General features: G+C 35.1%; 1 protein-coding gene and 1 pseudogene across 1 annotated transcript in view; both read right to left on the bottom strand.

Annotated features, from left to right (window-relative positions):
* The window catches only part of LOC105222168 (protein madd-4), a 315454-nt gene that overhangs the window by 248025 nt on the left and 42534 nt on the right, over nt 1-24895 (bottom strand). The window lies entirely within an intron of this gene.
* On the bottom strand, nt 607-783 carry LOC125775912 (small nucleolar RNA U3; annotated as a pseudogene).

A 24895-nucleotide genomic window follows, 5' to 3' on the forward strand; every position in this document is an offset into this window, starting at 1 on the left:
CTCCTTTTAAACACGGGCTACACTGTCTTTTTCTACTGTAAAATCAATTTAAAATCAAAACATTAAAATTTTTGCCAATCTAATTGATATTAATTTCAAGAGCACAAGTTTAATGCACAAGGTGCATCTATTACGGACAATTGAAATATTCAAGAGAAACTTACCACCACATAACCTGGAATCCGCTGTATATTATAGCTTTATTATACCATTTGTAATAACAATTGCTAATTTAGAACACTTTAAAATTTAATTTCTATTAATTTCTATTAGTAAGCAAAAATTTAAAAATAAATTCTGTTGAGATTCGAACCAGTGTTCACATCGTGACATTCTAGGCGCTTACCACCAACACCACCATTGACACTTAGGTTGCGCTGACTTAAGTATGATTTGGTTATGCATGCAAGAAACATACGATGGTTCTAATAATTTTGTTTAAGTATAGAAATATACATACTTTGTAGAACATTTGCTTTCGCAATAAATTTATCACAGCAATATACATATACATAACATTGCTGTGATGCCCTGAGAAGTATAGTCTTAACTTTTTAACAGCCAATGCAGAGTATTTCAACCAAAAGGAATTTATTCATTAAAATCACCACTCAGAAGTCGTTTTATCCGTTGTAAGCGAGCGATTTTCGAAGAAACATTTCTAATATGCCACAAGACAAAATTAGAAATGAATTCCTTAAATCTCACGCTCTCAGATGAAACGATATACCTCGTCATCGTGGGTCTATTTCCAAAAGCACAGAAATGATTCTGTGAATTCATTGGTAAAATCAGTGGTAAAATAGTTGAGAATTCGCAGAAAGGCAAACGAAAGAAAAAGAACTATAACTTCAATAATGCACAAGCATACAAACATACATATGCGCACACATGTGAATAGTCACCAACCAAAAATTTAAACATTGTTCTACAAAAACAGCAACAGCATAAGCATGGAACATTGTGTTGTGTTGTTGTGTCGGCCGAGCTGTGCCGAAAGAAACGAACAAACGATCGCCGATTGTCACCGCTTCCCTTGCTGCTCGCACATCTTCGCAGACAAGGTTGCGTTACATTCATATGGATGGAGCGAGGTTGCGCAACTTTGCGTTACTTTTATATGGAAGGTTGCGCAACCAGAATCTATCGCAACCTTTTCCGGCGTCGTATAAGAAGTATAACTTCAAAAAAATAAATAACGTGTCAACACAAAAGTCGAAAGTCGAAGTCGAGTGTAATTTATAACTTGCGGCCCATTACATCATATTACAAATATATATGTAGCATAAAAGCTTCCGCTCTCAGATATAACCACTATATAACCATTTTATAACTAAAAGATAAATTTGGTTTCAATATGAGTGGTTTCTGTTATATCGTTTTTCTTCGTATATTAACTTTATTATATGTAAGTATTTTGTTTCACATTAAAATCTACTTTCACTTGGAGCACGAGGTGAAAATGCTTTTGTTTTCAAAATTAAACTGAAATTGAAATTCCTTTCATATAAATTGGTCAAGGTTCACGCATATAAACCAAGAAAGAGAGAACACCAAAGCAACCAGCAAAACTCTCACGAAACCCCGAATTCTAATTAATTTGGTTAAAAGCAATTCAAGCATTCCAGTACTCACAGATTTAGTGATGCTTAACTAAATGTTAACTTTTTCTATAGTCCATTACCACTACCAAGTAAATAAAACAAATAAAGCGGAGTAAACCAATAAAACCGAAACCAAACCAAATAGTAGAAATAAAGCTCCTGAGGCGTTCCGAGTAAGAGTAGTCAGCAAGGAAGCAATAAAACTTTCAAAACCAGCAGAGCAGACGGTCGAGTCTAGCAAAGAGAGGCAAAAAGAAGAAGAATTTACAGAATATTAAACACTTTATTGGACAACAAGTAGACTATGAATATAAACATAGAGAAAAGCAAACACAAAAGAGACGGTGGCGCAGCAAAGTGTTCGCAATTAAGTTGCCATATACTGCATGTAACAACAGAAAAGGAAGGCGATGAATCCCAAATTAACTAAATTCGAAAATCGATTGCTATCAGCAATAATGACAATAAACACAGCAGCAGTGTCAGCAACCAGAGAAAAATCCGTAAATAAACCATAAAGGCGACAAAAAAAAAATTAAATCGAACTGATTGACACAATCACTCAAAGTGTCTGTACTCCGATGGCCACAATTAGAGTTGTAAACATAAATTGACGTGCGGTCGAAACGTTGGAAAGGAAGGGATGTACAAGCCGCCGCCCGGGCACTTAGATCCACATACGAGATGATTACAGACAAATAGCAAGTCAAAAGGCACAACAGTTCAGTTAGCAATAGTAACTCATGCAGCAAGATTTAGATTGTAAGTGAATGATCGAAATTAGCCTCATATGTGTGTTGCAGACACAGAGGATGAAGAATATGCAAGCCGACGGAGAGAGCGCACAAATTAAGATATTTCATTATAGTAACATAACATTTTCTCTACGTTTAGGCAAGCCAATTGTGGTGAAATTGACGGTTCAAGTTAAGTTGTATGTCTAGTATTGAAATAAGCAATATTTATTTAAGAAAACCTAGCAAACAATTGCTATTGTACAAGAATCTTTCATGGAATAATGTATTTATAAATCATTTGCAATAAAATCAGAGACTAAAAGTGAATAAGTAGCATTGCTCATTTTAAGGTAAAACCACATATCTCGAAACCCGCCAAACCGATTTCAACAAAACTTGGTATGTGAATTTCCTTTGATATTTTTGCACGAATTAGTCCAGTAATTTAAGCTTAAATTAGGTAAGAATCTCCGAATTCGATATACCCAAACCAAGTAAAGTAGGGTATATCTACCATATGTAGGCTTTGAGACAACTTTAGGGTGTCAATGTACAAGTATTTACAGACATTTACTAATTTACTGAAATTACTATAATAGATAGAGTATTTGAGGTGTGACTAAATTGCCAGAATCGAACCGAAATGGCTCAAGCAAGCCTCCAGTTCTTATAGCTGAATTCTAATCGCAAATATCGATCAGTAAATGAGGTATATAATTGTCATTCAGAGAAAATCCTTTTCAGAGTGTATAAAATTATGGGTTGTCAAAAAAGTCTTGCGATATTTTTATTGACTTTTTTCTTTTTTTTTTATTGAAATTGAAATGAATTTTTCATGCCCAGCTCTTTACCGATGCTACGGCTGCTACTATACCGGTCTCTTTCGACCAATTCAGCGATTTTATCGCAATTTTCGACGACAGACTTTCCGGAACGTGGCGCATTTTCGACCACCTCTACACCAGAACGAAAACGTTGAAATCATCGCTGTGCGGTGGAAATGGAAACTGTATCGGGTCCATAAACTGCACAAATTTTTTTGGCGGCTTGAGATACATTTTTGCCTTTATCGTAGTAGTAGTGTAAAATATGCCGTATTTTCTCTTTATTTTGCTCCATGTTTGCAACGCTATAACTCACGAACGAATTAAAAGAAGCAACAATCAATCAAACACGTGTTTCCAAAAAGGTATAGCATGACCCGATGCGATAAATAAAACTAGAACTACGCGCTTGCAGCGCCAACTAGCGAAAATACCGCAAGAATTTTTTGACAACCAATATAATTGTGTATCAAAAATGGCTTGAAAAATGTCCTGTTTTCGAACTTCCGGCTGAGTTTACACCGCGTAAGAGCGCATGTCTTTCTTAAAACGGTGCATATTTCTGCTTAGAATGAATAAAATCGGGTGAAAATACGCCCTAGACCCCATAAAACTAACAAGCCTTATGTACCTGAAGGTATGACTCTGGCTTTAATCCTTGCAAGTTGAGAGTGTATGAAATGTTCGGTAACACCCGAACTTAGCTTTCCTTTACTTATTTCTAAATATTTTTTTAAACGGTCACATAAGTGTGATGTCGAAGTTAGATAGACGAAAAAGGCTCCTGCCAGGTCAACCAATTAGTTACACGTGCAAATAGATGTATGTATATTATAGTGTTTGTTTTTTAAACTATTAATTTTTTTTCAGTCCTGACACGAAATTTCCTTGGAAATACCCTAAAAAAAAATTCCCTGAAAATTTTAGCCCTTAATATTAACATTAAGAACTAGACCAAGGCCTGTAAAAAGTTTCCATAGAAAATACACTACAATCGTGAATTTTTATCTTTAAATTCTTACAGATCAGAGGTATTTTATGGCATCGCTTTGACTTTAGACGCATATTTTTCAGAATTGTTCACTCTACAAAAGTGTCCAGTGCAACAAAGTCGTAATTCACACCAGCGAGGTAGTTCGGGGATCTAAACCCGATTTTTCCAAGAATTTCGCATTTTTTTGTATATATCTCGTAAATGGCAGAAGCTATAAAAAAAATTTACATAACAAATTTGTAGGAAATTTTATTTGCTATTAAAAAGGTTCGAGATCAAAATCGCTATCCTTAATACTTCTCGAGACATTGGGGTTTTTAAGTAAGGCTGTATGCAATTTTCATAGATTTTTTAATATTTCTTAATATTAATATTAAGAGCTAAAATTTTCAGGGAATTTTTTTTGGGTATTTCCAAGGAAATTTCGTGACGGGAACTGAAAAGAATTAATAGTTCAAAAAATAAACACCCTAAGGTATATATTTCAATAATCTTATGATATATATATTTCCACCAACGGCTGTAAAAGTAACCCAAAAACTAGTCGGCAAAGTTTTTCAATTAAATTTATGTGCAAATAAAATATTAAGTTGATAATACATAAGTTTAGTAAGGCGCAAGTAGAGCTTAAGAAAAAACCTAGTGCATACATTTATGAGCAGACACAGCTAGATATCCTAAACTATAGACAATAATTGTTGCAGAAATCAATACAGAAAACAAAAAACTGTACTCTATATATATAAATAAGTAGATGTTTCTGCGTGTAAACGAATCAAATCATTTTAGCTAATAGCAAAAGTTTGTTAACTGCAAAACGACAGATCAGCTTAAATGGAGTGTGGAAAACTTTTGGTTCAGTATAAGCGCAATAAAAAGTAATGCAAGGTAGTAAAAGAGTGGCCAAAAAGTTATATAAAAAAAGTGGATGACACACTCCATAATTGCTGACCAACCAACACAAGGCATTAAGCTATCGAATGTGGAATATTTTGCTTTTCCAATATTTTTCAATTTGAGTTAGTGATATTTGAAATGTTTTACTACCTGTAAGTAAGACTTTAATGTGTAACAGAAATTATTAAATACTACGTAAGCAATAGATAATAATCCCAGTAAGGCTTTTGCTGAACCATCGCCTTAACTATCAAATTTTTTAGTTTTTAACAGCCCCTGGAGCAATATACTTTAATTTTTTTTGGTTCCTCATATTGGATATCGTATCGAAAGCATATTTACATATTGCGTTTACATTATTGCCTTATAGTTGCTTGAACGACGAGTAGATTGATTTATGATATACTTAGACTTAGAAATGTGTATTATATTTTTTTATGCATCATGGTTAAAAATTAGAAGCTTCTTTTTCTATTCGTGGTTCTTAAACGCCAACTGACTGCTGTGTCTATGAAAAAAATACTAAGCAATTACAATTGGATTAATTTACAGGTCCGTTGACTCTCCACTTTCCACTAAGTTGTTACTAGAAACTGACAAGTATGAAAAATTTGGCAATAATGAATTTCGGTCTCATTTGGAAAATGCAAATCAAAAACGCTCAATATGCAAATAGCGGTTTGCGAAATAACAAAAGTGGAAAATAAATAAAAAAAAGAACAAGTAAGGAAGGGTTAAGTTCGGGTGTCACCGAACATTTTATACTCTCGCACGATAAAGTGATAATCGAGATTTCATTATCCGTCATTTACATATTTTTTTATTTTGCTGTAAAATTAATTATAATTAAAATCTGAGAGATTTACCGATATTTTCGGTGAAAAATTAGGTTAGGTTAGGTTGGGCACTGAGTTCTTCGTGTTCGATATCAGGGACCTTGAAAAGTTATGGTCCGATCACAACAATTTTTCCACAAGGGATACCTCAGCTCACATCCGTATTTGAGTAAAGTCTTATTCCGCTATGATCATTGGTTTCTAATGTATATATTATACAGAGAAGTCATCAGATGGAATTCAAAATAGCGCTATATTGGAAGAAGGCGTGGTTGAGAACCGATTTCGCCCATATTTAGTATATGTCATCAGGGTGTTAAGGAAATATTATAAACCGAATTTCATTGAAATCGGTCGAGAAGTTCCTGAGATATGGTTTTTGGTCCATAAGTGGGCGACGCCACGCCCATTTTCAATTTTTAAAAATAGGCTGGGTGCAGCTTCCTTCTGCCATTTCTTCCGTAAAATTTTGTGTTTCTGACGTTTTTTGTTAGTCGGTTAACGCACTTTTAGTGATTTTCAACATAACCTTTGTATGGGAGGTGGGCGTGGTTATTATCCGATTTCTTCCATTTTACTGTATACTGTATATGGAAATGCCTAAAGGAAACGATTCTGTAGAGTTTCGTTGACATAGCTATAGTAGTTTCCGAGATATGTACAAAAAACTTAGTAGGGGGCGGGGCCACGCCCACTTTTCCAAAAAAATTACGACCAAATATGCCCCTCCCTAATGCGATCCTTTGTGCCAAATTTCACTTTAATATCTTTATTTATGGCTTAGTTATGACACTTTATAGGTTTTCGGTTTCCGCCATTTTGTGGGCGTGGCAGTGGGCCGATTTTGCCCATCTTCGAACTTAACCTTCTTATGGAGCCAAGAAATACCGGTACCAAGTTTCATCATGATAGCTCAATTTTTACTCAAGTTACAGCTTGCACGGACGGACGGACGGACAGACGGACGGACGGACGGACAGACAGACATCCGGATTTCAACTCTACTCGTCACCCTGATCACTTTGGTATATATAACCCTATATCTGACTCTTTTAGTTTAAGGACTTACAAACAACCGTTATGTGAACAAAACTATAATACTCTCTTTAGCAACTTTGTTGCGAGAGTATAAAAATTATCATCAAATTGCGCTACAAGCATCAAAAGCAGCGGAAAATATCAGAAAAAATGCATGAAATTGAACAATCGAAAACGAAGCGAAAATATGGAATGACGGCAGAAGAATAAAAACAGCCGTGGTTGTATGGGTATGACTGAAGCGCTGACGGTGAAAAGTGTTCGGATTAGAAGGCCGTTAACTAGTGAGACAAATTTGCGCCAAATTGCAGAAACTGCCTAACAACAAGACACACACGAACACAGCGGTAAATTCATTATAAATCGATGAACGTCAACAACAATGGTGTAGCAGCAACAACACCAACTACTACAACAGTAGAAGCAATTATTGCCAACATAACAATGCCTTGGCTAACGATGGCGTTGATGATAGCAGCGTTGGCAGCATCGAAAGCAATGAAAACTTCGTTAAGCGCAAAGCACGATGCGTACGCCATGGCGTATACGTAATTACAAATTTGCAGTTGAATTCGATTGCAGTACAATTGGTTGCGAATTGCAAATGAAATTGACAGAATGAATAGCTGAATACATTTACGATCTATATGTAGAGATGTTCATTTTTATAACAAAATTTTTTTTTTTTGACTAAAAACGAAATTACGAAATTTTCAATAAATGCTTTCGGGTAAGCGATTATTTTGAAATTGGTGGTTTTATTCGATACGAGATAAAAAATCCCGATAACACCAACCACGTGGTCTCACCTCTAAATTACGGGAAGGTGAAGTCTAGTCTTCAACCTAGAAGGAGAACTTTCAAGAAAGCATAATATTGTATGTATCCAGAAGTGTACAAGAAAGATAACGAATTTTTTGTACCGCTATCGAAGAGGAGGTGGACGATAAGTGAACAGGTCCAGGAAGTTTTGTTTTCGGTGGTCCAATTAAGGCCACTCCGAACTCCGCATTAGTTTTTTGCCAAGGAATTCGCAAGGTCGACGGTCGGACAGACAATCACCCGGATTTTAACTCGTCTCACCAATATAATCATTTATGTATATATACATACATAAGCCTATATCTAATAGGATTAGTTTCAGGCGATAACCGTTAGCTGAACAAGACTATTATACTTTTTAGAAACATGTTTCAAGAGTATAAAAATCTCTCACCACACACATAAATACTACAAACGAACTGCGGTCAAAAGTCAACCATAATGCATCGCCGTCATCATCAACATAACCAACATCTGCGTTTATCAACATACTTACTTGTAGTTTGTACCAACGTGAAGGACACAGCGGCTGACGGATGGCTAAATAAATGGCAAGGGGCCTTCAGTAGCAAACGTAAGCAACAATTCTTAACAGCAATCTAAACAAAGTCAACATTAACAACAACAATAAAAACTATTCAACACCATCCAGCAACAACAACAACCACATTACAAACATTACAATAGAAAACAGCAATGATAGTAAAAACTAACAATGAAGTGCTCCAATAGCCCAGAACTGCCATGGAATTAGCTGAATAACCAAACCATCAACTGGCATCATGAGTGTCTAGAGAACCGAGGCAGAAAACAATGTGGTGTGTGCTTTGATACGTAGAAAAAAAACTGAACCAAAATGTGTGAAAGGTGATAGGGATCGTGATAATCAAATCTTTTCATTTAGATTTACTTAAGGGGTTAGGGGTAGTTAGAATTTTCAAAAAAAATAATTTTTCTTTTGCATGTTCGTTAAGTGTAATATCTTAAAAATATTCTCTGAAAATTTCACGTTGATCGGATAAATAGTTTTTGAGTTATTCTACAAATAACAAAGAGAGCTCGGGCACTTCACAGCGCTAGTGTGAAACTTTTTTTTCAAAACTATATTTTTTAACTGGTGACAACTGTAAGCCATTCAGTAAATTTTAATGAAATTTATACAGCTTTTAGAATACATAATAAACTCGGGCCTGATCGAAGGATTCTTATTTTTTCGAAGATTTCGATTCTTTAAGACCAATTAACTGTTTTTTTCACACAAATTTAGAACAAAAAGTTCGTGAGGCCGCCATTTTGTTAATTTTGAAAAAAAAAAAAATCCTTCGATCAGGCCTGGGATTATCTATTTATAAATCTAATTTTTTTTGTTCGATTATTTTTAGATGAAACTCCAAGGACTTATGTCCTTTAATTATTCATTTATATCATTAAAATTTCAATAAAAATATCGATTAGTTATTTAATTTTTATTTTTAGTAATATCAATATATAGCTCCCTGAAATATATTGTCGATTTTTACACAAAGAAAAGGATTAATTATTTAATTCATCTTTATTAAAGGTGACTTATATTTAACGATTTTTTAAACAGGTAAACACAAATCAATTTTTTAAATTTCCAAAAACTATCGATTTATCGATATTTACAAAATTGATTTACAAAAATATATCGATAAATCATTTTTGAAAAAGTATTGTTAGAACAAACTCAGCTGACTGGAAAATCTTAGCCAATTTACACAACATTCGATGAAAGATACAGAAAACGAAGAACCATAAAAGCAAATCAACCATGTTCGCGTACTCCTGAGTCCACTTCAACGTGGTTCATTTGATAAGTTCACTGGCGTTAAGAACAAAAACGCAATCTTGCAACAAAATATAGTAATTTCTAGTTTTGAAAGAACAAAAGTGGGGAACAATAACAAAAACACGCAAGTTCAAAAAGGTGTAGGCAAGCAGCATCATTTAACGCAATGATGGTCAACAAAAATAATTAACAGAACTCCTAACTGAGGCAACTGAAGGCTAAAGAAACAATCAACAATAACATAGAACAATAATAGACGAAATTTCAAATTGAATACGAGAAACGCCGTTAACAATTGGATGGTATTAAATAGAAGATACAATTTTATTCGCAATCTCACCCTTAGTTAATAAAAGAGAAAAAAAAACGACTTCTTTCTTTTACAACGAGGGAAGCCTTAACGATCAAACATTTTTAGAAAAATTTAAAACAATTTTTTTTTTTAAGTTGTCATCATCAAAAGCTTTAATCGCTATGCAACTATAGCATACCTATTTCACTTGAGCCACTTCCGATTCCAATGGATATCGATGAGGGTTTCTTTTATTCTGACTGCTTCCTTAGATTCAAAAATGATCGTAGATTCAAAAATATTAAGCAAACTGTGGAACATTCGCATGGTGTTTTGGTTTCAGGGGATTGCCTAAGTGGTTATTCGGGAACGTTGTGACTCCAACTTCAAAAGGCGCTATACTCGAATTAAGCAAATTCCACTCTCTCCTTTTTTAGCCCATAAGTAAATCTTAATTAACACCGAATGAAAAATTCATTTTATTCCCACTTTAGTGAATCACATGACTAATGAGGTCATCAAAGCATCTATTATTCAACGAGCTTGCAGTGTTTCGTGTTGGGACGCCTGTAGTGCGAGTCGAGCACTTTTGCTGTTGTTGAGTTGTTTGATGCAATAAAAATGTTTTCACTGGGTCAGCTGCAATGAGAATAGCGCTCGCACAAACCAACAAAAATAACTGTCGCAGCTAAGCGACGCTGCGCGGACACAAATTGCATGGAAAATGAGTTGACAGACGGGTTACAAGTTGGCTAAAAGGTAAACAGACAGGGAAACGAGCGCGGTCTGGGAATTAACACATAACAGCTACAACAAACTCGCTAAAATGGTATCAAGTCCCATTGTTCTTTTATGAAAACGGAGTAATGTGGGTTGTTTGCTTGCTCGGTGGGCTGCTAGCACATTTGTGGAGATGACAAATGTCCGGTCATCAGTGTTATTGTAAAGAAGGGAAGTGAAAAATCATAGAAAATAAAGGCGAGTGAGTGTTGGCGTTATAATTATAGCAGTACTAGCTAACAAGAAATCTTCTTTTTCCTACCAGCATATGTTAACCTTAGAATCGTCAGTGGGCACTCAGTGCCCATACTCATGTTTGATATTGAATTGCTGGAGTTTGGATAGTCCAATTCGATCTTAATTTGAGCAGACTATAAATATGGTTAGAAGCTGTCAAAATTTTTCGTATATAACTCTTTTAATAAGAAAGTAATAGCGTTTTATATAGGGAGTATGCTATACGTGATTTGGGATCACTTATATATTCATATATTTTGTATGAAAAGCCTATTTTTCTAACGACTTGGTGATGATAATGATAGTAGTATAAAAAAAACATACATTTGGTTGTGACGACGAACCCATACCCAGTGACCAGTGATGGTAATGCTCAGACCATTAGAGGTCCACGTTTCGAAGGATATATTTACGAGGAGACCGCTATAGATTTGGGCCCTGGTGAAAGCACGTTTGATTTGTCAAATTCAGCTTTTGAGAGTAACCGAGGAGAAAAATATTTCGGTCAGGGAAGGATTCATGATTTGAATTGAGATCATGATAAACAAGTTTTAGCTGAATTCGATAACACCATATTATATTTGCGATATTCCTTAGATCATATAAATATCGGTGACATTTGTACAATACTTATAATCACTAGTTCCATTGTCGCTAGTGTGAAAAGGCGCCCAGCTACATCGTCTTTGTTTCGAACGATGACATGACGAAATATCTCCACCAATCAAATAAGTGATGAGTGCAGATGATCGCAGTCGTTGGTAGAAAAAGGAGAGGTGGAAATTTTGAGAGGTATAATCGATTAGAAAAGATATGTATATTCTTAGTCCAACCCTAAGAAAGAACAATGAGATGAACTAATCGATGTGATAAAAATTCTAACAAGCCAATTACAACAATGAACAATCCGAAAGGACCATATTTAAAGTAAAACTCAATACACCTTATTTGACATCGAGCCAAAATGCAAAATTTAATGGGATTCTTCGTAAACGTATTTTACATTAGTGACAAGATCCGTAATGTCTTTTTCTTTGCTTCATTTAACATTTTGTCTCGTTACAAGTTTTGAGCGTTGCTGTTTATTCAACGCTTCTTCACCAGCGCTTTTTTTCAACTTTACATGCATCACAATTCTAGACTATTTATTTTTTAATTTGGCACCCGAAGATACACACAAGTTCTCATCAATCAATATATAATAGCTTAATCATCAATGACTAAATAATTATAATAATAATCAATTCTAACTTGAAAATACTATAAATATTAGCATATACAGACATATGGACAAAATGTGCAATCACACTTCAAAGTCATCCAAAGTATCATTTACGAGCTACGAACTCCAAATCCTTGCAGAGGAATGGGCACTTCCGTACTCCGCTTACTCCGCTTCGTGTGCATGTTGCCTGCAGCACTTTATACCAAGTTTTAGAGGCGCAGCAACTTTACATTCGGAGTTAGCTTGTATTTGTATAGCAGAAAAATATCACGTAAGCCATTGATCACATTTACGCGACGCACATCACAATTGAATATCGGCAGGCCCAACAATAACCAGGCAAACTCCATTGGTGAAGGAAGTAAGTACGAACGAAGCGCAAGCTTTGATAAACATGAAGAGCCAGTAAGACGAATACCAAAACTAGAAAAAATTAAACAAAAATTCCGTTCAGCATAACAGCAGCACGTGCCAATTTCTTGAAGATGAAAATGGAAATGAAGAAGAAGAAAACGCAATCGCATTGCCACATTGCTGTTCTGTCATTGCTGGATATCGAAGAAATGAAGTGGAAGTACTTGATGATGATGGCAAGCGAAATAGAAAAACAAGTAAAAACTAGAACTTATTGTAATGATACAGAAAAACACATACTTAGCATGAGACCAAGGTTCTAAAAGAAGGTGAATATGAGTCGACTCCAGGTTCATTTGTAGCGTAAGCAGGAACTTTCGCAACTGTCAATGTCAAGTACATGTGGAGTTGTAATTGGCAAAATTTGTAAATGAGCTTTTCAAAGTGTGATCATTGTTTGAAAATACTTAATTAAATTATATGTTTATAGCATGATAGAGAAAACAGGCAGGAGGCACATAAATCTTTTAACATTTTTTTTAATCAAATCAAGCAAATTTAATGTGAGCAGAGCACTCGTAAGACAGACTTCAAAACATCCCTTTAAAATCTGTTGTCCCTCTTAAGGACAGTACAAATCACAATTATGAAAACATCGCCTTAAAATTAAGTATTTTGAAAACGTACCCCCAATCCTCCAAAGTGATGACATCTACTCTAAAGCACCATTCCTGAACCCTTACCTAAATATTCTGACAAACAACTGATTAGAAACGTAAGGCCAGAAATCTAACCCGTTAGCTTCTAACAACGAAAATGAGAAAAAATATACAAAAGTTAGTGCTTTCTTATGAAATGTTGTAATTTGATTAAAACTGAATATCATTATGACAAAAAATTGTGAACAACATGTGCGTATGAACTGAACACAGTCTTGAGGTGAAGGTTGACGATAACCAAGAACTCTTACCACTACAACTGCTTGAGGCTCAAATTGATTCAAAAGTGAACCTTTCAATTATTTTTTCAACTTTTTGAAAATTCATCACCGTGGCGGGGAAACTGAAAATGCATTTATTTCAGCATTCACAAACTTCGTCAAGGCTACTGAAAAAATAATACTAAGCAATTTTTATAAATGGCATGGTGAAAGCAGTCCACTACCACAATCTTTATATATAGCATTACACCATCTTACTGGTGAAGTACAGGATGTTTCGTGGAGCGGTTACATACATAGACATCACACACTCCTTCTTCAAGCAATACCGAAGTCGTTTCGCTTGCCATAAGATTGAAAATTATATCGTAAATCAGAAATAATGATGACAAATCGCAACAGACGAACGAGTAGTAATAGAAAAGAATGTATGAAACAAGCAGAAAATGTGGATGTTCAACATACTATTTAGTAAGTCAACCATTTCGTAACAGTATTAGTTCAAATAAATTATTGAAATAATAATATTTAGGAAGAATATAATCCAGAAGTGCAGCTTTAGAATTTATATGATAAATCGCCGCTACTCTCATTGAAAACTCAACTCAATCTGATCTATATAAGTCTTTATTTGACTAAACATATTATAGTTATGTAAGTAAATTTCTGAAAAACTGAACTATATATCCTTGACCATTTTATAAAAATTTGGAATTGAACGTGACATTGATTTAAGTATTTAACTTGCTATTTTAGAGGTTAGCAAAATTTTTCAAATGATATTTACTCCTTGCATTTACGAGTTTGTGCTTACTGCGTTGGTAGTAAGCCCTTCAGTGTAGACCTGTCAAGCGTTTTAAAAGTAAATGGTATCAACGATGTTGATTTTTCTACTTCCAAATTTATAATTAGCAAGATAGTTCAATACAGCACGATTTCTATTCATTATCACACTGAATGAAAGTATTTTGATTTATTTTTCGTTTAATAATAAAAGTGTATTTACAACTACTTGTTATTGAAGATTACTCACAAGATATATAGCTCTCTGTATATACCACTCAAAAAACGTAGAAGTCGTATATTATATATTAAATATTATACCTTACTATTTATTACTACGACTTCTACGTTTTATGAGTGGATGATATTCCCTGCTTTTTCAGCTATGCACATACGAGTTATATACTTATTTACGAATATTTTCCTCTTCCACTTCAGGCTCTCTTAAAAGCTCTACTACGTCTATGTACTTGGTACTTTTATGCTTTTATGTAAGTGATATTGATTACTGCAGTTTATTACAGTGCCTCTTAAACTCTACCCACTCAAACGTAGGTATGGTGCTTTGAAATATTCACGAGCTGCATATATGTTACAGGAAGATAATAAAGTGCTGGTGGATTTTGCACTGGATTCAAGCCAAAAGTACATCAGGGAAATAGTTTAAAAATAAATTGGTATTACTTTTTAAAGCGTTAACTATAAATTAATTAATCATAATAAGGATACTTATTCTATTTACAAAGCCACCCAAGCATTTTTTTTTTAAGTGTAGCAGAGTTCGTTCAGCGCAGAAGTACTATTTAATCGGTTGTGACTCGTTTTGTCGTACTGGATTTTACTCAATAATGAATGGGTTTATATATTGATATGTGAAGAAATTACAGATTTAAAGCGATTAGATTTCAAAGTCAATTTAAGAAATTTTGATAACTTGTTGAAGAAGGTTAACAATATAAAAAGTAGCTGCCTTTATGCCGCAATGTCTGAATTTAGTATTCTCTCAAAACTACTACGGCTGTATAAACTGACTTTGTGCATTACCAAAAGCTCTGTCAAGACCAGGAAGGACCTCTTCGAGGCTGTTCAATACCAAACGCGGTTTCAGAAAATGACTAGGTTTCTTCAATTTAATGCTGGAGAAAATAATACGTGCAGCAGATCTGAATATACGTATAGTGGACAACTGCTGGCGTACGCCGATGAAATCGGTATAATTGGCGAAAAAAATTCGCCGTTTGTTTCTGTTTTCTCCAGGTTGGACAAATATGTGAAGCAAATTGGTCTGGTAGTGAACGATGGCAAGGCGAAATATCTGTCTAGGCAACAGGTGGTACTTCTGACTGAGTAGGCATTGAGAAGTGAAGTGCTCTCTTGACAAACAAAGACCCAAACTCTACAAGTCATTGACATTGTTTGCTTTTTTGTGCGTTTTTATATGTACATTTACATCTAGGAGAAACGATGGAGATCTTAGAGAGAAATATAAATTATATATAAATGATCAGTATGGCAAGTCCATTTGTCCGTCTGTCTCTCAGTTTTTGAGATAGTAATCTGAAATTTTTTTAAAGTTCGTTTCTCTCTTAGAAGCTACTCATCCAATCTCTGAAGAAATTTTCACATTGAATCACTCTGCCATCTTATACAAACATATCAATCAAATTATTGTAAGTACTCGTTGGTTTTTTTGAAGGGGTTCAGTGGAAACGAAATGAAAGCCTTTTGAGTTTCTTACTCCGTTTATGCATATTTTCCGTCATTCTCCCACCTTTCGTGCTTTCTACTGTTAGTTAAAGAAATCCCACACCTCAATCGAATTTCTTGAACCAATTTGTTTGCAAATCATTTTATCGAAACGCTGTACGAAGAAAAGTTTATGCGATTATTCTTTTCCATCCGCGTACCAAGACAACATTCGCTGCCAAGTTGAAAAGCCCCAGTAAGTAGGGTAGGCTATTTGAACGCTAGCGTGCGAAAAGCTGTGGCTTCTCTATCGTTTAGTGGTTTTGACTAACTGAATGCGGCATCCTCTCTGGGATAGCGAAGATTCGACGACCCACAACATAAATACCCACAATTTAATGTGAATGTATGTCTCCCACTTTCAATGTTCTTCTGCTGTCAGTTTGAAGTGGCGTTGAAGGCACTTTTGTTGGTTATAACCTCGCAGTTTGTCTGCTCAGCCGCCAGCGTACACAATACGGTTAAGTGGCTAACCGGTGAAGGTACAACTATGTAAATTTGCATTTTCATAAAAATATGATTGCTGTTGAAGAGACAAAAGTGTGAACAGAAGAGGTTTGAGTGCGTTTAGCTCCGCTGAGTTGATCAGTGCACAAAAACGAGGAAAATTATTATAAAATAGATCAACCACATTAGACTGCCCAGTTCAGTGTGATGTGAAAAGGTCAGCAAGTGCCCTTATGTATAAATATACCAAGCAGTTTAGCCATGTTTCGTGCTTTTGTTGTTTGGTGCCTAATGATGACACCGACAATTTATCATTTGCATGTAAATAAACTACGAGGAAGTTAACAACTTGCACCGACTCAAATTTGCACAATTCTCTGGGCAAGTGGTAAAACATGATTTGACTTTATTATTAGCTTGCAGATACATTAAATATTTTCCTTGAGCTGATCCTTTGCAAACCTTCTTTTTAATTTATCGAATCTTTAATAGCACTGGACTTGCACACCTGTTTTATGAGAATACTCATCAGCAATTAAGTATAAAGGAACTGTGGTATGGCATGTCGAGCTCCTTACGTACAAACCAAAACCATTGCTTTTCGGACAATGCAAAAGAACAGCTGGTACGACGAGGAGAACATTGTCGCTGTATAGTGAAAACAGCCTGCCTACCTCGAAACGTTACAATCGCCACCAACTCGTGTGGAATGGGATGGAAACCGAGAGTTGAAGAGGGAAACGAGACGAATTTCCTGACAAATGAAGAGCTTGACAAGCTGGCCGACAGGAGTAATGCCCTAAAACTCTACGAAACGATGCATCGTGATGCCACGACCAACAGAAGGTTTCAAGAGCGGAGCATATTCTTGTAGAACCCATAGATGCAATGGAGCAGACGTTCCATTGCCCGATCGTGAAGAATTTCGAAGAGCAATTACCCGTTTGAAACCTTCATCACCTTCATCGCACATAAGATTCCATTGAGCAAACCGGGTGACAGATTGAAGCGCACCGGGAATAAACTACTTGCACCTTATTAGTGCGGCTTCTGGCTTGTAAAATCAACAACTGACCAGATTTTCGCCACGAGCAGAAACATGCACGATGAGAACAGCCGGTGAGTCGGTCATTTGACGGAACGATAAGCTGTACGAGATATACGACGACATTGACAGAGACAGTGGCTACGCTGACTAAGTTATATCGTTCGAATAGATAAAATCATTCCTGTCTACACTTGGTATCACAAATTAGTGCCAAACGGCGAAAAGAAAGAACGACTGGCGCCCTGTTGTAAACCCGGCAATAAACGAGTAAGCGATGTCTACTCCAATAAAGAAGAAGAAAAAGTATAAGGTTGGGTTCACAAATCCTTATGAAATTAGTTTAGCTTTCCATTCCAATTAAATTTGAATAAGAAAGTAAATGTGTATATGTTGTGTTACGTCTCCCAAACTGAGAAAATCTAAGACAAATAAGTCAAAATTCAATCAAGCGAAATCACTGCTGCTTCACATTGCAACGCATCTGCATAAATGCCTTAAAAGCTTTTTGGCGTAAAACGAAAAATGCTAGAAGTATTCTAGCAAACTTCGTGGCAACCGCTAGCAACAACAACTGTAAAAACAATTGATAGAATTTTTTTAGTTGTTGCAACTTTTACCGCTTGAATGGTATTCTTGTGGAAGATGGCTCTTTCTAAAGAAGGGTGCTACGGCGTTGAAACCTCACCCTAAAAGGCTCAGCGTCATACCAGTTATATACGTAATATTAGAGCTGGTTGACATTAAACGGATTATATGTATAGTAAAGAAGACGAGTTAGTGGAAGCAGTAACTGTGCACCGCAAAAGCTGTTCCGTTTGACACCTTAATGGATTTCAGCGACGCATACGCAATGCGGCATTAAGCTTCAATAAACGTCCGATGTGTCGCGGCTAATACGCATTTTATTGGATTTCTACACCGCGGTGCATCTGACTCACCTGCACTGCTCCCTTCAACTTGTGTGAACAAGTTGAATTGCACAACGGTTCACTGGTTTCGGCGGGTTAGATGGCGCTTTTGTGGATTAAGACACCTAGCTTTATCTGAGTATTTAGTTCAACGGATTGCCCGTCTATCTATCAGTCAGTTTGTTTAAATTCAAAGCGCGTAAATAGATAAGAGTTGCGGGAGAATGCCGGGAAAACTGCAATGCTTTGCATTAGCTCGCTGAGAAGATTTATTTAAATGTCCAACTTTGGACATTAATTGAGTGCGCCTGGGGCGCGCCAATGAGCTTTAATGGTTTACGTATACTTTGTGAGGTAGCGAGATGGTAATAACGAGTTTGCAGGATCTAATATTTGATTTCAAATGCATTATCCTCATTTTTTTTTGTTGAATAATGGAGAAAATTATATGAAAAATGTTAATTGGAACAGACTTTTGTTTTATCCTATTTATGAAGAATTCGTATTATTCGTATTTATGAAAACGAGAACCTTTTTACTATAACAAGAACTTAGATACTTATCTGCATTTGAAACGAGCTATGAAAACTCAATATTTTTATTCAGTGTTAAAAAAAATATGCTATCTTTTGATATCTATTATTTTTTCGGAAATTGATTTTAAAAACTATTTCAAGGATTAGTAAAGACGTTGGCTTAGGTGTTTTGGAGAAAACCGAGTTTACTTTAAAGGGATGATAAAGATTTTGAAGGATAAGAATTTAGAATTTTAAAATTATGTAACAAAGTCTTACTATTTTTTGCTCATAGCTATGAGCGCATACCACAATAGTGATGTATATGGCGCCTAAGGGAGGGCGTTGTTGAAGTTGGGCGTACTAAAACCAATGTATTTGAAACTAAATTAAATAAATGTTGACTCAGAATATTTCGGCATTGGCGCCACATAAATGCTTTGTACAATAAAGTATGCGTAGCGGCTGTTTGGAGTTTGGCACAAATTCACGAGCTACTCCATACCCGAAATGAAGTGTAGCCAACGTCGAGACAAATTTGATAGTTACTACTTAGCTTTGCTGGTGATTTAATAAAATTTGCTTTGCACATTGTCCAAAAGTCAGAGCTCATATTGCGAGTTGAGCGCTTTTTCACATACATACAAATCTACATTACTAATTGGCAAAGCGCATGGCGATATATTAAAATGTTGCCATAAAAAATGGTTTGACATTTTTGTTGATGTCCTGGTCACTGCGAAATTGTAAGAGGGCTTTATAGGAGAAAAGACTCTTAAAGTCGCTGACCTGAAAGTATTTGACCCTAAAACATTTTCGGAGTAAAAAATAGTATTGCACGATTTATGGTTCGACTAACAACAGTATCCCTCCATTTGTCTTTTTATGGAAGAACTTAATGCACCTAGAAGTATTAAACTGAAAATTTACTACTGAGTGTTGTGGCTCTAGCTGACAATATACTAAACAGTACTCCTGGCAACCGAGTCAATAAATATTATATACTAAACTAGAATAATTTTGGATAGTCTTGCCTTAAAAACGAACTGCGTTAAGATCATAAATCTTAAAAACTTTGTTTGGATTTGCAGCTGCTCTCCAAGTAAAGCTACTTTTGAAAGATAGCTCGATTTCTGACCAGAAATTCTATAAAAGAGTTCACTCCGCCGACTAAAACTAATCATTGAGTTAACTGGAGACCCAACTGCTAAAGATTGTTAGCTTGAGGAAGATGGCCATGTACAAAAAATTTATTCTTAGTTATTAAAGACTTACCTTACAATAATCTACCTTTGCCATATAGAACCTTCTTTTTTCAAAAAGGCTCTTTATGATCGGCAGTCGATTTCGCGTTGTCATCAAATAGCCGCTAGTTAAGGGTTCGTTAATCTAAATGAGGCAGATGGCAGAGGTCTATTCATCACAATGGGACCTCTTAGTTTTCTTTTTGAGGAATACTTTGTAGCCCATTTTGGATCACAGTAACGAAAGCAACATTAACACAAAACTTATATGAATATAAAAGTAGAGCAACACTGCTGAGTTTACATTGTATCGACTGTGGGTTTGAGATTTATTGAAAGTTATTGCGACAAACTTTTTTTTCAATTAATCACCTACTCGGAAAGAACACTTACATAAATATTTTTGGTGAACTCGCTTGTCAATATGTAAATATATTAAGAGGTGTTAGAATAAAAGTGAAGATATATACATATGTACGTGGCGTATAAAAAGGCCGATGGCCGAAATGGAAATTAAATTTTGCATATTGTATATATTTGCGGCAGCGGTCAGTAGCTGCAGTGGTGAGACTGTGATCACATGCAAAGTAGCAAATACTTGGTAAAAGTTGAAAAGTGCCCATACACATATAGTATATGTTCACACATACATATACATGGTATGTGTGCGAAAGAAACCACTTGGCAACAACTAAATTCCCCTACTTTTAAACATTTCAACAAGCTTATGAGTGTGTGTGTGTGTTGTGCCTCTGTTTGTTACGCAAACCATGCAGTTATTATTCAACAAAGCTGGCAAGAATTGGTTTACCGATAAGCTTATCAAATATGCAGGTCTCCAGCAGCAATTTTAAATACACATGCATATATGTACTTATTTACATATGTAGGCAGTGTTTCTTAATAAGGATGTGTCCAGTTTATAGTTAGTTCGTTAAGACTAATTTAAGTCTTCATAGTAGACAAATTGGAATTAACATGCATATATACATGCATATATGCATACATACTTCCTTCTATCAATTGAAAGCTGACTCTCTGCTCTATGCAACTCGTCTCATTGCAGTTTAACACAAACATACTTTCCTTTTGTGCCATTATTGCAAATTATTTGCATCAATATGCTAATTAAGATGTGCTGCAGCAACCACTTAACCTCTGCTATGAAAATTGTATTGCAATTAGTCTATTTGTTTTTGTTATTGTAAATAATTCGTACACAGGTTCTGTTCATTGAGATAATAATAGAAAACGATTATATTAGACAGCTGTGTGGGAAGGAATATACTGCTTCAATAATGCAATTAGGAAGCATGTTTTGTTGCTGAAGTGCAGTAACCAAACATATCGTACATATTAGGAAAGGATGAAACGAATTTAAAAATAGATACTGAATTATAAGTACAGGGTGATCCTAACCTGTATAGTGGCCTGACCTTAAAGGTTTGCGCTATCGTGGATCTTAATAATACATGCAAAATTTCGCGAAGATAATTCATCAAGTAAATAATAATAATAAAGTTTTGCACAAAAGGATATGATTTTGAACGTTCAGTTTGTATGACAGCTCTATTCTATGCCGCCAGTTTCGACAATTTTCGGTACTTCACAAACTGAAGGACTAGTTCACGTACATACATACATTATAGTTAATTAGTTTCAATTTATTTATGTTTACAACAATAAATCCTCTCATTCTGCACTTTACTTTCAACTAATTTCAATCGGTTAATTTTGACATCACTATATTGTACATATATCGATGGAAAACTAAATTTGAAATCTAACTTCAACTTACCTTTAAACTGTCAGGTTAAAAATAAACGCGAATGATTATGAAATAAAAAAGTAAGATTCGCAGATTTTGCTTTAAGTTGTTGGAGTATGGTACGTATATTCCCTATATAAATGAAAGTTACTTTTATTTCTTTTTAAACGCTCAGCTTTTTCTTTTATACACTGTATACTTACCCTGATTGTTACACGTTATTGCTGCAATGTTGTCCGATACCTTGTAACGACGATAACAAATAACGATTACTGCATAGTCATAACTCTTTAAGGATTTGCCTAAAAGCGTTACTCATACGCAGTGTATGACGCGGCTGAACAAAGTGTGTGCCTGAACGTTTGAATATGGAGTTCATTGTCCAGCAGCGGTATATGTAAACGATACAGTTATTGCATAAATAAGGCTAAAGGCGTAAATCATACACGGTGTTGGTAGTTGGTGGCAGCATCAAATAGGACAATAAAGTGCGACTTAACTATTTATTTATAGGCATATGCATATATGATTGGGTCTGCATGGAATATTTACACACTGAGTTTAATCATTACAATAAAGTCAGTAGGTCACAATGAAATACGCATTGCCGTCAGACAAAAGGCAAATGAAACGAATCTGCAGTGCTATAAATGTTTTACGAAGCCACTGGCAAAATCAATTTTTTATATGAGTACGAGCATGAATGTATATAGCAGTTTATTGTTGTTAAGTTAGCAGTATGGATTAAATTTACATTGTAACAAAAAAGTACGCAGAAATAATAAACAAAGCGCAAATTTATTTATATTGTCGCCTTCAAAGTAATCCTCACCGTATGTAAGTCACTTATGCCAACGATTTTTGCAGTTCTCGAAACACTTTTCATAAGTAGGTACTTTTTGGAATGGTCTTCAGCTTCTTCAGCAGTTTTTGTTTTGTCTCTTCGATCGACTGATCGATGGTATTTGTTACGTATCAAATAAGAAACAAGCCCTTATAAGCGGCAAAAGTTCCAACTTACTTGAAGTCGCAACTCTATTGGCAGGCAGATTCCCCTATAATTGGATTATTTGTCCTATACTTGAATTTTCATCAAAATTTCGCATTAATTTCACTTTTTATATTGAATCACCTTGACGAATTCGGCTCAACACTTGTATCTATTTTCCAAAGAAAAGTTATGTTACAATTTTATACTTACCAACAAAAACAGTGAAAGGTCATTTCTAATAAATAACAATATAATATTATTCATTTTTATAAAAATATATTATTTCCAAAATCAATATTAACATATATTTTCTTATTAATAGCAAATTACTAAACCCTCAAAATTATCAGCCCATCAAATAGCTTTTAATTGTATAATTAAGCGTATCTTTATTTATTAATTTATTTAGTTTAGGCATTATGTTATAATTATTAGATATTATACTACATTTTCAATACACAAAAATTTATATCAAACTGATGGAACTGTTTAGATTAAATTAATAAGCCTCCTACTCTACTCGCTTTTTGCAAAACATCGCGGACTCTTGCCCACTGTCATAATTGCAAGACACGGCTGATAGCGAAAAGCGCTGGCTGCTGGTCGGCGCGTGCCAACCCAAACACACTGTAAAATGCGGTATTTAAATCCCTGCCGACCGCTTTTCGCATTGCACTGTAATAGCGAGTGATATGTAGATAAAAAAAATAAATGAGTAAAGAAAATTGAAAACAAGTCAGAGATGACAAAAAAGTCAGTAAACACTCACACGAAGGCACACTCACCTCGGACTATGGCTGACACGCTAAAACACCTTACACCGCTTGCTGTAACACTCCTGTCATCTAGAGGAACGCTATGAGGAGGCGTCCGTAGCCTCAGTGCCATTCTCAAAGGGACATTTCACCTCACGCTTTTGCATGGCCGTGTTGCGTCCAAAGCAATGCGAAGGCTGACACAAAGTCCACACGCCAGCTTCCCAATGGACAAGTCCTCATGACCGCGCATTTGAAACGTGTCAGGCATGCTTAGTGCATAATTCTTACGGTACGCATTGTCCACCGTTGCAACGTCCGCTTCCACGTGTGACTCCAGCGCGTTTTTGTGTGGGCGTGTAATGGCGCAAACGTAGGCAAGCTGAGCGACGCTGTTTAATGAAAAAATGGTTGAGGAAAATATTATAAAACTATATATTTGGGTAAAAAATATCTACATATGAATGTGATAGCGCACTCATATAGGTATGCAAAACGCTTCATAAATCTAATGGACGGTTAAATTGCAATACAAATAATATGGTGGTTGCTCATACGCCATGGCGCGTGGTTTGAACACATTTGTTTTTTCTGCGTGTGCAGATAGATTGCAAATTGAGGCACACTTCACTATGTCAATAACGTGAATAAATTGACTCAAACCTCAGAATGTCAATTTGGGAATAATTGCAGCGTTTTCGGGATTTTTTTTTTTATATTTCCAAGCTTATTGAATTTTAATAAAGTTTATATCAATATTTTAAATGTTTGATATTTTAATCTATTCAAAAATTAATTTTATTTTATTTACAAGAGATGGAAACCTTCCCCATACAATTTTAACTTTGCTAGTTCTTTAATTTTAGAAAGTTTTGTTTGGATTTTTGACATTTAGTTTAAAATTTTCCTATTTTTTTTTTTGCACAACTCGAAACTATTTAAAATATATTTGTAAGCCTATATTTTCGTAGAAATTCTTATAAACATTTTGATCTTGTTGTGTTACTCATTTTGTTGAGTTAAATTTTTTAACAGTGGCAACCTTATTATTAGTTTTTTACACGGGTGGCAACTCTTCTGACAATATTTTCAACTTTTAAAGTTTCTTATACTTCTTGAATATTAGGAAAATTCTGTCGATATATAGATTTTATTAATTTCAAATTTTTCAAAATTAAAAAAAAAATGAATATTTTTTCATCCATTAGTCTGTAAAGCATTATTATCTTATTGATTTGTTATTTTTATTCCTAAAAAAACCAGAGACTATCTTTTAGATTGTGATCACCTGACCGCCTGA

The sequence above is a fragment of the Bactrocera dorsalis genome, chromosome 1, assembly GCF_023373825.1.
Source record: "Bactrocera dorsalis isolate Fly_Bdor chromosome 1, ASM2337382v1, whole genome shotgun sequence".
Lineage (NCBI taxonomy): Eukaryota > Metazoa > Arthropoda > Insecta > Diptera > Tephritidae > Bactrocera > Bactrocera dorsalis.